The 13,227-nt window shown below is 40.4% G+C and overlaps 1 protein-coding gene and 1 long non-coding RNA gene across 6 annotated transcripts in view; one reads left to right on the top strand and one right to left on the bottom strand.

Moving 5' to 3' along the window:
- The window catches only part of SHROOM3 (shroom family member 3), a 281,729-nt gene that overhangs the window by 152,856 nt on the left and 115,646 nt on the right, over positions 1-13,227 (bottom strand). Inside the window, exon 1 of one of the 5 annotated variants that reach the window (XM_039845511.1) lies at positions 6,561-6,753. The exons of the other annotated variants lie outside the window; for them this stretch is intronic. The gene's annotated coding sequence lies outside the window, so the exon portion shown is untranslated. Of the gene's footprint in view, positions 1-6,560; positions 6,754-13,227 lie in introns of those variants that run through there. 5 annotated transcript variants of the gene reach the window in all.
- Positions 6,916-11,900, top strand: LOC120588236 (uncharacterized). Its single transcript, XR_005649176.1, has 3 exons — positions 6,916-7,007; positions 7,837-7,981; positions 8,320-11,900. It is a non-coding gene; the product is annotated as an uncharacterized LOC120588236 (long non-coding RNA).

Here is a 13,227-nt window from a genome sequence, read left to right as displayed (position 1 = left end):
GAGCAAGGATAACCCCAATTCTGTTGGTCTTTAAATTCTTGGAGAAAAGGATTCTTCTAGTTTCTGAGCAAGTCATAACTTGTATATGAGTTATGAGCCAAACCTTTCAAGTTCAAAGGAGATCAATAGAATCTAGACACTCAGAGGGGTATCTAGGAAGATCATTGTGAGAGTGGGTTCTTGAAGCAAGATTGGCTTTCTGGAAAAGACATCGATTCCTTATTTTCATTTTATCAGCAATAGGCTCCACCCCACCTGGAATCCTGTGGCCAGAAGGGTATCGATATCAAAACTCAAACACCAGTATATTGCAATACCAGGTGAATTCAGAGGAATTCAACAGGACTTTTGTAGCTGAAATTTAAACCAAATGTATCAAAATACACCTGTCCGTAGAGAATATGGACTTAGTACTTTCATAATGGAAACAATGGTTCAGCTTAAACAAGGCAAGTTTTTAAAAACTAAGTTTTTCTCTCTGTATGTGTGAAGATATAGAATGGGGACCTTCTTAGGTGATAGAATTGAATACTTAAGAAGCCAAGGCTGGGAATTTAATTCTCATAAGAATAATCAGCTTTGATGAGAACTAAGCTCTCTTCTGTGTGCTCACATAGTTCTATCTTTAAATCCTAGGTAGTGGTAACAATAAACCAATGGACAATAGCTAAACAATTAGGGAAGATTTCTATGTGGTAGGCACCGTGCTAAAGGCTTTACACTAATTATTTTATTTAAACATTGCAATAAGCTCTATGAAGTCAGTTCTCACAGCAGTCATTCCGAGTAAAAGCCAAACGCCTTCCAGTGGCCTAGAGGCTCTGACCTCGCCTCTCCTGCACTGTCTCTTGGTTCTTCCTCACCACAGGTGTCAGCTACACTTTTCCCCAGGGCCTTTGCACTTGCTCAGCTCTGCTTGGTGTGCACTTCCCCAGCTCACCTCAAGGCTCAGTCTTTCACCTCTTTCAAGCCTTCCTTCAAATATCACCTTCTTAGTGGGGCCCGCTCCAACCACCCTTTAGAAAATTATGATGTCCCCCTGCCACTGTGTACCATACTTCCCCGCTTTATGTTTTTCCATTGCAGTTATCATTTGATAAGCTTCAATGCAACTGACTTATTTGGGAGTTTGTTACCTGTCTCCCTTGACTAGAACATATGCAAGGATTTTTGTCTATTTTTGTTCGTGACCTTAAACCCAGCACCTAGAAACACAGCTGGCACGTGATAGGCACTCCATAAACACCTATTGGTTAAACAGACATCCGGTACAGAGAGGGTAAGTGGGCATGCTTTTCCTTTTCCTAGAAAGACTCTGTTAGGAACCCACATTCTAGAAACCAAACTCAGAGTCCCTATCCTTTTCCTGAGGGTTAGTGGCATCACCCTGGACCATGAGGGGCAATACATTAGATCTGAATAAAACTTCATGAGTAGAAGTACACAATAGCAAACAAGAATTATTCCATGTGTGTACTATATTCAAGAATTACACATGTGCAGGCAAAATCACTTGGAATATTTTGTGACTGTTGGGAAGTTTTATTTGGTAAGACTTGAGGGAAACTAAAAAATGCCAAACTAAAAAATGAAGAGAATATAAAAGTTCTCATGAAAATATTTTCCCAGGGTTGGACAATGGCAAGAATGACAGCATATAACACTCCTTTATAGATGCCATTCAGAGTCAAGAAACATTTCCCAGAGTTCCTTTTATGTGATTATATTTAACCTTCCTTCCTAACAATGTAGAAATCCAATTTGCAGATGAGGAACTATGCTCTAAGAGGTTGTGTACCTTCCTAAAATTGCCCAGTAAGGGGTAGAATTTGGAATAGAATGTACTCCTTTTGTCTCTGGCTAGCGTGCCTGCCCCGGTATACACAGCTGCTAGTTAGGCTTCAGGTGTTGATTATTTTACAGGGTCTTCTATCCTGGAGAACAAATGCAGTTTTTGTTAATAGCTAACTTAATGCCTCATCGATTAAAAAAATAAAAAACTACCAGTATCACTTCCCCTCGCTCTTTTTCTAAGGTCAACTGTTATAAAGACTCAAGAGATTCATATTGGAGCCTATACATCACCCCAGTAAAATCAGTGCCTTCGTCTGAAGTTCACGTCACTAATTAAACATCAGGCTTATAAAGATCACATTATTACACAGGAAAAAATGCAGTTGCTGACCAGATTGCTAAGAGCAACAAACACCAGGAAAATCTCAAAACTTTGCCTGCTTGTTTCTTAACCATATTTTTGCCAATTATTTCTCCACAGCTTTAAAAACTTGTTTCACCTCCACCTTTTTTCCAAAAAAAAAAAAAAAGAATTTTACCCCTGGGGAGAAAAAAAAATGAAGACCTCAAAACCAAGTACAAATTGCTCATTTAAAGAATGGGAATGAAAGATGTGGAGGCTTTTCTTCCTTAAAAGCTCATCATCCTGTAGAAAGAATCCGAATTCTGTCCCGATTCTTCTTGAGCACTGGAGCAGTTTTTGGTTTTGTGTTAATTTTAATTAAAAAAAAAAAAAGCACCATTCTTGAGAAGCTGTTGCTATGAGACTTCTGGGCCTCAACAGATGGCTACAGAGCAGTTCTCAGCCCGAGCTCTGGGCTCTGAAGCCCTCCACTCAGGCATACCATTAACATTCCTGAAATACCTTCCGGGGAGACGCAGGCCGCCGTCTTCTGACTAGCTCACCCGCAGCTCCTCAGCCGGCCTCCTGTGTCAAGGGGCCTGGGTTGAAATTTGTTATAAATGAATGATCAGGCCTCTCTAGGAAAAAGCCATAGCAGAGGGGTTGCTGTCCATCTCAGTTTAGGCTCTAGACAAGCTTTACCAACACACCCCTGGGGTTCTGAGTTCTTCCGAAGGGCTTATGGGCACAAATGTGTATGCAGGCACACACTCATGTGCGTGAATACATGCACACATGCACACACATACACACATGAATGCACACCACACTCCACGCCCATTTCGTTTCATTATTTGTAAGGCTCTGAGCCCCTCTCAGTTACAGTGATCCGGTGAAGAGAGCAGCATTCTTTTGAACTGTAGCATTTTCAGTGCCCAGACGGGATTGCTGAGGGAGAGGTTTAAAGGATTCTTGATTTCTCTTTTGACAGAAAGACATAAAGGGAAGGAGGACTACATGGCATTCAAATTCTACTTTCTCACTAACTTGGCGCTGCTGGACAAACCATTCCATTTTCTCACCTTTCTCTGTCTTCCAAACTGGGATAATGACACTGACCTACATGCATCTGATAGAGGAATTAATGAGCCATGATTAATAAACAACTGTGAAATTATTGCATAAATATCAGGTCAGTGAGACCAGCCTCCACTGCTCCAGGGGAAAGAGAAGGGAGAAACTTGGAGGCCTGAACCTCGGGGGTCTAATTGCTGGGACCACCGCCCCAGAAGGGCTGGCCTGGAATGCTCGCTACTGTTTTTGGTGAAAAGTGTCTACTGGTAGCTTTACTGGTCACTAAGGAACTTTGGTACTTGGGGAAAAAAAACAAGTAATTCTAAATAGCCATAGCTTTTCAGGGTGGGGCTCATTTGAATTCCATCCCCAGAGTTGTGACTTTAAAATCAGGCCTGGAGTGTAAAAGCAAAGTCCTGCTTAAGTGTGTGACGCCAGTGCTCACTTGATCGCTTGACGGGACGTCAGAGCAATCCTACCAGTTTTAGTTCACAGAGTTCGTTAAGAGCTGTTCTTCTAGTGATATCAGATAATATGCCACAAATACTGCGCTGTCACCATCATTTGACGTTCATTTTTTAATCTAATCTTTCCAACTAAGAAGCACATTGAGTTGAGACTGTTTAGGTTCCTGCCTTCCAAAATCATCTACTTGTCCTGTGGTATAGCTTCCTTCTTGTCTCCAAAATGTGAACATTAGGATTGCTGGAAGTTTTATTATTTGTTATCGTTTTTTTTTAAATATGCCTTTTAGCAGTTTGGCCTAACAAAGAGTGCCAACTTGTTTCTAGTTCCCTGTGACATTTTAATGAAGCCATCTGTAGAGGAGTGGCATGGAGGAGATGGCTTCTTTTCCCATATGTGTAGGGCTAAAGTTCCCCAGCTCGCTTGTTGGGTCCCTATGCCCATAACACATAAAGCAAAGGTTTCACACAGCTGTTCAGCCTCTGAGTTCAAAGGCCTTTCCAGCTCAGAAAAGCTAGGGCAAAGGCTGAGATCTGGGGTTGTTTTTGAGGGAGAGAAGGGCAGAGAGGGAGAGATGGGGGAGGGAAGTGTCTGACGTAGGCAGCTTTCATTTGCATAGCTGAATGGGACACACACTGTGTGTCTGGGAGGGGGAGGCCCAGTGCGCTCTATTGTGCCCCATTGTGTGCTATCATGACACCAGAGGGGACTCTCACCAAGTCTCAGGCAGATGAAGAGCCTGGCAGACATTCCACAGCTCCAGAAAGGAGACTTAAAAATTGTCACTGGGGAAAAATGAATTTAAGATATTTAATCCTTTATCCCAATCTAACTCTCTAATGATAATGTCTTGGAATGAAATATATGTGTGTGTCTTAGTTACTAACAATTATGTTAAATTACATATTTGGGGGTCCCATGGTTCTCTGCAGATATGCACAAGGGTTTTCTATACTCTTAATATGAAACATGGTTTTTTTTTGTGACTTTATTTTCTGTTTAACTAGAAATAAAAGAAGATTACCAACTAGCTTTCTTTTCTTTTCTGTATCTTTTCAAGACACAGGGTTTTTAATGGATAGTGGTTTGTTTCATTTTTTAAGATAGTGATTAAGGCTAAGGTGGTATTTATCCTTCTGAATACAAAAATGACTTATCCTTAACCCAGGAAGTCATTTGGATTTATACACACTCAAGGTTGTAATTCATAAGTGGAGGACGAATTTTGAAATTTAAATCAATGCTAAATATACATTTGTTTAGCTTTCCCATGTCCATTTCTCCTTTAACTCCCTCAACACTGTAAATTCACGTAGTATGCACCAATATACTTACCAACCAGTGTAATTTTTTTTAGTTACCATCACCTGTACTATTAATATCACCTGTACTATTTGCATGTACATTATATTAAAAACGATTGCCATAGACTTGTGTGATGACCACATTTTACCACATGGGTAATGTTATTTCTGATGCTTTTATTTATCGAAACAGTCATTTTTAGTATTTATATTTAGTATTACTAACATGTTGATCTTATTATAGGAAAATGTTTTTATAAAGACAAGTTAGCTAACAGCTGAGAAAGATGGAAATTTCCAGCTGTCTATAAACATTAAAAGAAAAAGACATATTTTAGGATAATTAACATAGAGTATAAGTGAATGGTTTCTGCATGCTTGTTGCCTCTTTTTGTCACCTCTGTCTGTCTCTCTATTACTGTTTACTACTTGAACAGAATCATTCAGAACTGGAGATAAAGAGGTTTTCCAACCCGCTCTCTCTTCCTTTCCATATCTTTTCAGGACACAGGTTTTTTTTTGATGGATAGTGTATTTTGTTTCATTTTTTAAGATAGCAATTAAGGCTAAGATGGTATTTATCCTTCCCCATACAAAGATGACTTATCTTTGGAATTAAAAAGGTGGGAAAAGTAGTCTCAGAACCTCTTTGGATTTATAAATGGACCTTTATCCACTTATAGAAAGTTTTCATTTACAAAATAAAAATTGAAGGGAAAATTACTTCCTCTCTATCACAGCAAAATAGGCAGGGGTGTAAGCACTAGTCCCAAACTACTAGCCTTTTTACCAACCTTGGATTACTGAATCCTAGAACTTGCAAGTATGCTGTTAGCAATCCAAGAGGGAAGAAAGGGTGGATGGACCTGGACGTATTTGTCAATCAACTTACAAGTGAAACGAAATCACAGTAGAGCTTAAGTCTAATCAGAATCATGGCTTGATATTCTTTAGCATCTGTCACTCAAATGTGAGTGCTTGCAGTAAGAATCTGTCTTTCTTTCAATCAGAAGGATGCGTGAAGTGAGCCAAGCAATACAATCAAACCCCACGCTGAAATAAAACTCACTAATTCCCCAATGTTGAACAAACCTTTAAAAGAAAAACTGCTTTTTATATCACATGAGAAAAAAGTTAAAGACAGCTTTAAAAATAAGCAGTAATTAAAATGAGACTAGAAATCCTGGGGTTGCATGACTGGAAGGAGCCAGGATATTCAGCCTGCCTTCACGTCACTATACAAGCTAGCGCATAGGATATTTGTTAGACTTAATTAAAAGTTACTTTATTTTATCATCACTTGAGCTCCTCACCAAATAGGAAAGAACACACGATGAGGTGCCAAGTGCCTGAAAGGGTTACAGTAATTTGTCAAGTCCCTCTCGCCCCCGACCCTACATCTTTATTAATGCCTTGGTATCATTTTGCCAGTACAACTAACAGGCAAGTGATTTTATGATAAAGGCCTAAACTAAACCACTTCCCTGTCTCTCTTTAGTTTACCTTCCCAACACTGGCCTTTCTGTCAAGATAAATGTAGAAAATAATGTTGAGAAATATCTGATTTAAAAGGGACTTACCTTTAAGAAGTCCTAAGCCGGCATTTCCATTGTCCTCAGTTGTCTGTTGGACATCTCTGTCCAGCGTGACACTGAGCCAAGCTGACCCACCAAGGGGGCTCAGTGGCTTGGGGGAGGTGGCACAGTTCCTGCCCAGAAGGAATCCACAGGAGCCAGCACCAGGAAAGAGCTAAGACACAGGTGTCTGACACCACCAAGGCACCTCTGCTTGGAACCTGCAATCAAACGGCTGCCCTGATTAGCCAAGTACAAAGGGCAGGTCGGATTACTGCCTTCCTCCCAGCCAATCACCAGCCAGCTTGCCTGACAGCAGCAGGCCCCTGATGGAAGGGGAAGTACACGCGGCCAGAACCTGAGAACCGGTTTCTACAGTGGCTGCTGGCACACCGGTCCACGCACATGCCTGCCTCACACTCTGGAGAAGCTGTTTGTCAGCTATGGTAACGGGTAAGCCATCTCCTGCCCTTCTCCAAAGAATGTAGCTCTAGGTTTTTTGACTCATAAACAACACGATACACTAAGATGACAATTAAAGTGAAGGTAAGGAAGAATGAACCATTTTGGCAGCTATAACTGTTCAGTGCCCTGTCTGCTCTTCCTCCCGCCCCGCTCCCTCCAGTCTCCATTGGTCTGTTTTGCAGCTGAATAAGTTCAATTTTTAATTAGCTATGGTTTTTTTTTTTTTTTTACAAGCAATAGTTTTTCACATAAACCAGGAGAAAGGGAGGGAGAATCAAATAAAAAGAAAAATCTTTCTACAGTCATTGTTTCCAACAATAGAATTCAATATTGTAAAAATCACCTCAGACACAAAAATTTATAAAGACAGCATTTGTAAAAAAACAAGACAACAAAACACTGCATTTTAAAATTCAGCACAGTGAAGTGCCAGGCAGCTCACCTTTGTGGATGGAATCATAAAAGTTTTCCTAAACTGCCACCACGTACAGGAATTTCCTTACATCTATCATTCGAGCCCCTGAAACTGCATCCCTTTGCAGCTGTATGGATAAGTAGTGCTTGATTCAAGTTTTGGTATTTGCCCCAGACTGTAGGGGTCAGCTTAACAGTAACCATAGACACAAAGAGAGAGAAAAGGAATAGCGCACACAGAAAGAAAACAGGGCTCCGAGTGTGTCTGAGTTCGTGGGTATGTACATGCATTTTCATTATTTTGCAGCTGCTATGGTGGGAAAAAACAAGTCATAGGCTCCACAGATAATCTGTAAACCTCCTTGCTAAAGCATCTTTAAAAGAATTGCAGATTATTTTTTAGATGTGGAAAGAAGAGGGAGAAGGAACACACGCACACGGCGGCAGCATTCTGAAATCACAGAAAACATTATACTCTAAATACAGTAGTGATCTCCATTCATGAAGCAAGTTTAAAGCATCCTCGAAGATGTCATTATATTTCAAAGGTGAGACTAATTTTATCTAAAGAGCATTCCTGTATTAACTTGAAAACTGTCTCTTCGGGATGTTCCACTTGAATTCTGGAGCTATTTATATTCCTATAATGTGAAATCTAAGGAAATAGGACTGAGGCAAGTGTGGGATGGCAACTATGGTCGGGGCGGGACAGAGAATCATCTTTCAGAAGAGAAACCTCCCATTAGATCTCGCCCCATGCATTCCTTCAAAAGTAGCCTTCTTTCTCTTTTTTGTAAGCAAAATTCTTATCTCAGTTTTATGTTCTCCTCCCCCACCCCACAACCTCCCAAACACCACAACTGAGTTGCATATTTTTCTCTTACAGGCTGCTCTCACCAAGCCAGAGTTCAAGAGCGGCCAGGCTACAAAATTAATTTTGAATGTGTCAAATTTAAGCTCCCACTGTTGACCAGGAGCTCCACAGTGCATCTCCACAGTGCAAATGACAACTGGTTATGCTTGACATCTGTTTATCACAATTAGCCGTTTAGAATGGGGATGCCATTCCCACAAACAGCAGAACATTAACAGTGGTTTAAAAGAGCCAGGACTCTGCTCCTTCTGCATTTCACCAGTGATGTCCTCATAGCTCAGCTCTGTCCTGTCTTAAGTTCACTTCGAGTGTATTCTCCTCCAAGTTTTCTGTAACAATGGCCTCAACAGATTGGTGGATGCGGGTACTGTGTATATTATGTAGGTACTCATGGGTGCTATGTTACATTAGAAGAGAGAATATCTCTATGTAATTCTTTAGAGAAGCTATAACAAGCAGGCAAGTAAAGCAAAAAAAATATATTGAAGCAATTAAATCACCTGTCCTTACAAATTATGAGATGAATAAGGAACCATTGTTATACTTACGAAGTATGGAAACCTACCTAGTATTAGACTGAACCATATTAAATTGTCAATATTTCACAATTTTTGGTCTTCCAGAATAGCATTTTCATTTGATTCAACCTGCAGTTGAACTATAGTTAACTATAACATTACTAGTAATTAACTATTTATCAGTAGTTACTATGTTACATTCTCTAATCATCACCACAATTTTACTATAATTATTGTTACAACATTACAGAGGAGAAAAGGGAGGCGTGGGGAGGTTAGGGAATGTGCTGAACACTTCACAGTTAGCAAGCAGTGGAAATGGGATTCACACCTGGTAATCTGACTCCAGAGCCCGCTTTGAACCACCGCCCTCTACAAAAGAGAATCTGAAATCTGACTTTGGCATTCACCAGCTTTGTGAGCCTGGGCCAATTACTAAACTTCTCTATGCCTCAGGTTTTTTTCCCCTCTGAATTGGGACTGACCATAGACCCTATCTGATGTGAAGACAGACCCTATCTAATGTGATGATATAAGTAAAGCACTTAGCCCAGAGCCTGGCCCATGGAGAGAGCTCAAATGTTCCCTAATAGCAGTGTGTGGGCGGGACAATCGCTCTCCCACCTTCCCCAAGACCAGAAGTGAAACAGCACATGTTGTGTCCCCATCACCATTTGGTGGGCCGGCAGCCACTCACAGACGGGAGGGCGGTGGGGTCTGGAGTTCTCAAGTCTGGAAGTGACACTCTTCACAGTCAGTGCACGTGACTTTGGTGCATAGGAGGGTCTTCACACTGCTATGTGCACCAGCTCCCTCACCTAGAAGACAGACCATCCACGCCACACTGTTGCCCCTACCATGCTCCACCTCCTTAACCCTGCCCTCAGCCCTGTCTTCTATTTCCTGCTTTAGAGCTGCTACTTCATATTTCTATGAGAATCTAGAAAGCTTTCACGAACAACTTAGACTTCTTATTACCCGACTCGCTCTTTTGGCAATCAACTGTACAGTATTATGCAACCCATGCTTAAAGAAGCATTGATGATCTAAGCAATGCTATGGAACCCACAAGGCCCTCGACCAGGATGTGGGGCTTGGCTTCTGGTTCTGCCACTGACCTAAGTGACCTTGAGCAAGTTACTTATCATCTCTGGACTCCAGTCCTTACTCTAATCTAGAACATCACTAAGTGTCTCCCGGTACTAATATGGTGAGTTCTGAAAACATATGAAGGTTTTATTTTTTCTCTAAAAGTTAGTAGCTCATCCATTCAGGCACATCTTTTCTTCTGATTACCTTTTAAAAGACAACCCCGCAGGCAAGAGAGGTTTATGTTACTCTGCTGATAAACTGCAGACCAAGATAGATGGCCTTGATTTCAGAGCACCAGATTTCCACTGGCATTTTTCCTTAATGATTTGCACATGTCCTTGTAGGGTGCTTGGTGGTTAGAGATTGCAATGGGGGGTGGTCTATGGAGGGAAAGCCTCACCAAATAATGAGGAAAATGTGGTTTCCTTACTCATTTTCCACTTCTTTGCATCTGTGTTTGTGCATAACAGTTATACTGTTCTTTAGCGGTTATAAGGTAGATTCGTCTACTCTGTAAGGTAGATTTGAATGATGCCTGTATGGCATTTACTTGCCAGGCCTTGTATTTTTATGGTATGCTCCAAAAGCTCAAAGTATTTTCACAGAGTATATTTTTAAAAATTAAAAGTTCGTCCTCGGTATTCCCAGGAAGAATTGAGAGACTTTTATGAGTGGAGGAGATAAAGATGGCCTGTTGGCCTCAGGACTGCTTTCTTGTCATAGAGCACTCACCACCTTCTAACATACTGTATAATTTTCATGTGTATTATGTTTATTAATCATTCCTCTGCTCAGAACAATGTCAGCTTCATGAGGGCGGAGATGTTTGTTTTGATCATGGCTGAGTACCAAGCATCTGGAGCAATGACTGGTATATATTAGATGCTCAATAAGTAAACTCAACATTATAAAATCATGTAAACAATTCGGGTAGAACTGTTATCCTGTACATTTCACTTTTTAGAAATCACACTGTTATAGAAGAAAGAGGCAATCTAAAATCGATTGCTTTGGTGAGGACCAAGGTGATGATGATGTATAAGGCAAAAAAAGCAAATAAATTTTCGTGTGGTTCAGAAATAGTTTAGCCCAATTCTGTAAATTTTCACATGGATATTCCAGGCTGGAAAGAAGTCAAAGCAAAAGAAACAAACAAACAAACAAAAAACTGGGCAGTGAGCCTAGAGAGAAACTCAATAGGCCTAGTTTCTCTTTTCTAGTCCATTTTGTTTAATTTTATGGGAAATATTGTATTTGTTGTATTTGTTGGAGAACTCCGAGTGTGTCTAAAGGAGTCAGATCCTTGAGGACACTCTAAGAAAAGTGGACACAAAGCAGCTGAGCCAGGCTCACTTTGTACTTGAGTGAACATTTTTTTATCCCAATCTGACCATAAGCTGACCTCAATATTGATGAGATAATGGCAGCAGGCCTCTTAGCATTGTAAAAGATGTCAGTTAAGTCCAAAGTATTATTATACCTTTGCCTGTATAATAATTGTAGGACATAAACCACTTATGATACAGAAATCAGAGGTCATGATATTTTCTCATTGCTGGTATTACTGCTGAAAGTCACATTTTTCAATTTAAATTATGCTTCTATTGTGCTGTCTGAGGCTAACAGTCCTAAAGTAATCATATCATCCCTCTTCTTCTTTTCTTTCTTCACATCCTCTAATTCTTTGGGGAAACCAAGGTATTTTTTCACAAGAATGTTACTGGCCAGACGAGAGCAAATAAACACATGGAGCTCGGTCATCCCTTCCAAGTCTCAACATTCCCACTAGGGAACCCCAAGTTATCACTGGGCGCTAAGAATAGCAGGTATAGCGGAATTACACTTGGGTTCACTTTCACCCTTGGGGGTGAAACAAAAACTCTGGACAAAGAGCATGTGGAACACAAATTACAGCATTATTAATGACTCATTTCAATCTAGGAAAATTACACAGCTAATATAAATAACAAATAAAGTATAAAGGTAACAGCAAATGTTAGTTACATTCATTTACTAATATATGTACTTATTACTTAGCAGGGTGTTTACTATGTTTCAGGAAGGATCCTGAGCACTGTACATATTTGTTTTAACTCTTCCAACAGCCCTGCTAGGAAATCACTATCATTATACCCACTTTACGTCTGAAAAAATCTCAGGCTCAGAGGGGTGAAAAACTCGCCCAAGATTACAAAACTAGCAGCCTGATGTTAAAGTACATGCTCTTAAACACTACAGTATATGTTAGATTTGTTGTGACTTACTAATGGGATGTGTGTGGCCTGTACAATGTTTAGGAGTTTGAGTCTTTTTCTGGCTAGCAGATTTCTCTTGAGAGAGAATATGCCTCGCAGCCCCCAGCCAGATATCAGCAGAGGAGATCAGTTGAATGGCGCCAGCCAGCAGTAATGAGAGAGGCTGTCAAGTAATTAGCCTGATGATAATTTGGTATAATAAAACCTGCTTCAGGTCATAATTTAAATGGACAGTGTAGAGAACATTCTTCCTTTCACTTTCGTAAGCCTCCATTTTGTACTCGAGTACAAAAAGGCAGTTTGAATCACAGCAGGCTAGCAAACTCACATGCTTGATAAGTGACAGGAGATGTCACAAGCAGGCGGTCAGCACATTATGTGGGGTTTTCCACTCACTTGGCAAACACTTGATGAGTGCTTGCCATGGTGGACATTGGAGAGATCAAAGAGAAGAAGACACACTGATTCCCAGCCCTAGTTTAGCATTAGAAACTGTCAACCATCCTGCCACTAGAAAAGACTCAATCTGGACAATTGGCTGGAGATTAAAAAAGTGGCAGATGTGGGATCATAGGAAGCAGTGGGGGTCCCAAAGCAAACTGGAGTGGGGACGCCTCACCTGACATGGGTACACACTGTTCCAAGCCAGTGCGGCCAGATCATCCGAGTGTTCCATAAGCCAGAAAGCAAGATTCTTATGTAAAACTTCCAGAATTTAATGTGTATTAAACAAATGTTTGCAGGCCAAATATTTCCAGATCAAACAAACGTCTGCTGGCCAAATGCTTCTGTAAGATATAGTTTTCAATTTCTGCCAATCCAAGAACTTGATTAAATTCACTGGGTTGGCTTTTTAAAAATAAAATTGACTAGCTTTAATAGTAGCCTTGATATGTGGAGATCTGATCCTTATGTACACCTAGTTAAAATCATTTTAAATTTTTATTAAGGTGTAACAAACAGTGTGTAAAGTGCACTAATCTTATGTAAACAGCAAAAATGATATAGAATATTTTCAGCATCTGCCTAAGGTTCCTTCTAGATATTTCCAGCCT

This window comes from Pteropus medius, unplaced genomic scaffold (genome assembly GCF_902729225.1).
Source record: "Pteropus medius unplaced genomic scaffold, Ma_sr-lr_union100, whole genome shotgun sequence".
Classification (NCBI taxonomy): domain Eukaryota; kingdom Metazoa; phylum Chordata; class Mammalia; order Chiroptera; family Pteropodidae; genus Pteropus; species Pteropus medius.
The sequence above is the reverse complement of the archived record's forward strand: the minus strand, read 5'-3'. Positions and strand labels throughout refer to the sequence as shown.